General features: G+C 42.4%; 1 long non-coding RNA gene across 1 annotated transcript; it reads left to right on the top strand.

The window, feature by feature from the left end:
- Positions 1–824: 824 nt before the first annotated feature.
- Positions 825–5,179, top strand: LOC111770039 (uncharacterized). Its single transcript, XR_002802952.2, has 3 exons — positions 825–980; positions 1,602–1,637; positions 4,937–5,179. It is a non-coding gene; the product is annotated as an uncharacterized lncRNA (long non-coding RNA).

Genomic DNA, 5,179 nt, shown 5'->3' on the forward strand with positions numbered 1-5,179 from the left:
AGTAACTGCCATTTCCTTGTTGTCAGTACTTCGTACTCCGCGTAAGTCAGGATTCAAGCTCTTCTCTCTATTCGCTTCTTTTTATTCATCCATTCATTCAGTAGCTATTTATTACGACCCCACTACGGCCAGGGCGCTGTTGAAGATGCTGGGGAATGCAGCAGTGAGCAAGGTAGATAGGGTCCCTCTTCTCTTATATTCTTGTTGAGGAGATAAATGAATAAACAAACAAGTAAATAAAATAATTGTCGATAGTGCTAAGGAATATGAAGGAAAGAGAATAGGGTCATGTTGTAGAGTAGCTTGGTGGGAGTAGGAGGATGGCAACACCAGATGAGGCAGTCCTCTCTGAATAAGTGATTTTTGTGCTGAGACCTAAAGAATGAGAAGGAGCCAGCAATATTACGATCCGGAGGAAGAGTGTCCTGGGTAAAGGAATTGCAATTACAAAAAGTCTTCAGGCAGGAATGACCTTGGGTTATTGAAGGAGCAATAGCAATAGCTCAAGGGAATCAGTGTGGGGCTGTGCTTAGTGAGCAGGAGGGTGAACGGTAGGAGGTTGCGTCCGAGAGTACCGGGGCCCTGATGATGCAGACCACGGGGAGGACTTGTGATTTTATTCCGTTATAGCCACCCAACCATTTTTGCACACCCTGCATTTCTTCACTTCCCTCCTTATCCATCTTAGTTGCCATGGTTCCTCATTATAATCACGCCCTTGAAAACTCCTTTTTCTTTTGTATTGGTTACCTATTGCTGGGCACCTGTACAAATTACCCCAAATTTTGTGGCTTGAAACAGGAAGCATTTTTTATTTTACACAGTATTTGCAGATCAAGGATCCAGAACAGCTTAGTTGGGCAGTTCTGGCTGAGGGCCTCTCATGAGACTGCAGTGAACATGTTCGCCAGCACTAGGTTGTCAGAAGGCTGGCCTGGGGTTGGAGGATTCACTTCCAAGTTGACTCACTCATATGCCTGGTAAGTTAGTCCTGGTTGTTGCAAAAGGCCTTAGTTCCTTGTCACATGGGCCTCTCCATAGGATTTCTTGAGGGTCCTCGTGACATGGTGGCTGGCTTCCCGCAGAAAGAGTGATCCAAGAGAGTGCAAGGTGAAAGCTTTAGAAATCATCCAGCCTTGTTTCATAGAATCTATTGGTCCCACAGGTCCTCCCTGCTCAGTGCAGAAGGGGAGGACACCACACGAGGGCAGCTCGCCTCCCCATTCCTTTTAGATGTCAACTCCAACTTATGTGGTGTCTACTATTTTGATGTTCTTTTTTTTTAGATACTCATTTGAGGACATAAATCATAGTGGTTATAGGCATGCTCTGGGGACAAAAAAAATATTTGGTTCAAAGACCACATCTATCGCTTATTAGCTCTATGACCTGTGACCCATTTCTCAACTTCTCTAAGCTTCGATCTCCTTATCTGAACAAGGGAGATAATCCTACATCACAGCTCACAATGGGTGTGAGGATTAGAGTCAGATAATGCTTATAACACATTTAGCCGTATGATGGGCACGCGAATTCTCAGTATACGTTGTCAACTACTGCCCTTGTTCTTGTTCTTTTTTTTTTTTTTTTTATTTCTACAGAATGCAGCTCGTCCTTGAACTGTTTCATCCAGTTTGGTGAGTTGCTAACACTTGTGCGAAGCCAAGCGTGCAATCAGTTCAGATTGGAGGGATAGTGAATTTGGTGTTTTTGATGAGCCCTGGAATGCATATTCAGGATACCAGAAGCTCAGACCTGTGATAAAAAATTCCTCTTCGATATGCTCAACTTTGGCAGGCTTGCCATTCACCCTCAGATGAGCTGTGAGTCAAAAGTTGGGACTGCTCGATAGAAGCATCTAAATTCAACCCCAGTGCAAAAGCTAATCAACTGTCAAAGTCAAAGAATGAGTTGATGATTCAGGCATTTATATCAAAAGGTGTTAAAAGATTATTTGGAACGTGGTGGAGGATAAGAAACAGGATTTCAAATCCATTCCAGAATTACATTTCTTGCGAGTCTTCTAGGAAATGAAGCTAATGAACTTTTAAAGATCATTCATTTATTCAACTAAGGTTTTTGAGCACTTACTATGTACCAGATATCAAGCCAGGTTCTGGCAAAGCAACTGAGAACAAGACCGCCTGCACCTCAGCTCTCACGATGTTCAAAATTTAAGTCAACAGCTAGACTGAGCCCATAGCCCTTATTATTCTGTTTGCTGCCTTAACTTTCCACCAGTTGCCAGAACTGATAGAAATTTGAGGGATTTATTCCAATGAATAGCGTTAGTGGTAGGCATAACATTTCTACCCAGTTAATCAACCACCTAATTTTTCAATAATGGAAAAAAATGCATTAACTTGTTGAGACAAACATGTTTCCCAAAGCCCTTGTCTAGAACTGAGTTACCAATAACATGGTTTCAGCAGTAACATCATGATCACAAGTCATTTTTCTCAGCTGACTTTCTGAGAGCTGATACAAGATCCATGGGAAATTTCTCTGCAAGGAAACTACGTTAGTAATGAATAGATTGCCAAAGCAATTTCAACACGGGCATGGAAATTTACACATTCCCTAACTTCGCTTCAAAGACAGGTGAAATGCCTTCTGATTTGAGTAAATGGAATGCATTCTGTAGACTGCACCTTTTGTTACAATTAACTCAATCGCTCCTGTCGTTCATCGTTTGGTCAGCCTAATTATTTGACAAGCCAATTCTTTGTTCCATTGCTAATCCATAGTGCAGATTTTAATCTCCAACAATTAATAACTCATTCCTACATATCTTGGAAAGCTCAGGACTGCCAGTGTAGGCATTTTTAAAGGTGTGTGTGCAGGTCTCTAGGGAGAAGATAAATGTTTGTGGAATGAATGCATGCTCCTTTTAAAATGATCGTTTCAATGAATAGAATTAGCATCTAACACTTGAAATTTTGCAATATACCTAAATGATATCTCAACAGAGAAAAATTCTAGTGAGAGAAAGATCTAGAGCAGTAGTACTCAACCAGGGTGATCCCCCTGCCCCAGGGGACATTTGGCAATGTCTGGTGACATCTTTGGTTGGCACAACAGAGAGAGGGTGCTATTGGCATCTGGTAGGTAGAGACCAGGGATGCTACGAAATATTCCACAGTGCACAGGACAGTACCCCCACAACAAAGAATTATGTATTGCCAAATATCACTAACGTGGAGGCTGAGAAACCCTGATCTTCCAGGTTGGTCTAGATAATTCTGTTAAAAAAATTAATAAGTCAAGTGATAAAATATAGTTTTTAAGACGTTGGCTTTTACAATCCAATCCTAGGTCCATGTCTAGGCTCTCGTTTACCTGGAAGATAACTTCAAATAAATTTCTTAATTTGTTAAAACCTGTTTATTCACTTGCACCCTGGGATTGGTAATAGTAATGACTTGTTGCTGTTGCTGTGCATTTAAAATGAAATAATGTGTGTAGAGTGCTGAGCACATTCTTGGCATAGTAAGCACTTAGTACATGATATTATTATTATTAGCTTCTCTGGGTAGAGTACAGTGGTAGCGGTCTCCAGGATGGCCCCCAATGATTCTCACCGTCTGGTATTTAAGCCCTCGTGTAGTCCCCTCCTATAAGAGCAGGGCAGACCTGTGTAATCAATAGGATATTGCAGAAATGACACGTGTGACTTCTAAGCTTACGTCCAAAAGATAAATGTGGCTTCTGCCTTGCTCTTTCTTGGATTTCCCCCCACCTGGGGAGTTCACCTGTGTTGTGAGCACCCTCAAGAAGGCCTGTGGGGACGTCCACGTGGTGAGGAACTAAGGTTCCCCACCAAAGGCCAGCTACCTGCCTGCCCCACGGCGGAGCCATTTTGGGAGGGGGTTCTCCATCCTTAGTCAAGCTCTCAGATGACTGCAGCTCCAGCCAACGCCTGGACCCCAACCTCATGGCAGATTCCAAGCCGGAGCTGCCCAGGTAAGCGGCACATGAATTCCCGCCCCATAGAAACTGGATAAGATAAAGTCTTCTAAACTATATGCCCCAATAGATAACTAAGTACCTTACGTGGTTTCTGTACCAACTGGTTCCATCTTGTCTTTCTGTACTCCAAGGAGGAAAAGAGGAAGGGTAAAAGATATTCTTGTTTCATTTTGTGAAGAAATGAAGACCTGGGCAATGACGTGTCTTGCCCGTTAATACAGTACAAGCCGTTCGATTAGGTGGGAGTTCGGAGCTTCAGCCCTCGGTAGACTTGGGTTTGAAGCTAGAGCTGTCACTTTCCAGCCAAGTAACCTTTCTAAGCACCAAGTTTTTAAGTCTAGCGTAACAATAGCACCTGTGTGATAAGGTGGCCGTGGGAATTACAAGAGATTAATATGTAAAATGCTTAGCACAGTGAGTGGCTGGTGGTACGTGCCCTATGAATGCTTATTGGGTAAATAAATGCTTTGTTATATAATGAGGTCTTTTTTCAGATCCAATAATTCTATTTTTCTAGTCCACAACCTTGCCATTCAAAGATTGGGAATGAAACCCAAAGGCCACAATGTCTGGTCTTCTGGCATTTTGCTGCGGTTGGCATTGGAATCACATTATTTACCGGGCGGGTGGGGCTGATCTCTGATCTCCCAGCCTACCCCTCCCGGAGCTTTCTGAGCAGCTTTTGCTGCCCACCAGAGCCAGGACCAGGGTGAGGCGAGTGAGGCTCTCAGCCTGGAGACAAAATTTAAGGAAGTTCCAAAAAACTCAGTAGTTAAGATAAATATTTTAAGGTAATATTTTAAAAAACCAAACTGGCAAACAACAGCCCACAGCCTGGACACCTTTTTTTTATAAATAAAGTTTTATTGGAAATTCGCCACTCATGGCTGTGAATTTAGTAACTCTCATTAAGCATCTTAAAAGGGTTATTTCTTAAAAATTTATTTTCTTTTGTTTTTATTTACAGGGAAAATGTTGCTCTATAGTGATATTCACAAGTGTGAGCAGTTGTGAAGCTAGTGGCATTTATCCCCTGGAAGAGGGCCACACCAGTGTGAAACCTGTGTCACCCTGTGTGAGGACAGTTTGACGTGAGGAGCTGTGACATCCCGGTTGCTAACATGTCTTCTCTCATTCACCACGCACTTGCTCCTTCCCAATTCACAAAACTTGTACCTAAAATTTGGGAAATAAAAATATATTTTTAAAA

The sequence above is a fragment of the Equus caballus genome, chromosome 22 (genome assembly GCF_041296265.1).
Source record: "Equus caballus isolate H_3958 breed thoroughbred chromosome 22, TB-T2T, whole genome shotgun sequence".
NCBI lineage: Eukaryota > Metazoa > Chordata > Mammalia > Perissodactyla > Equidae > Equus > Equus caballus.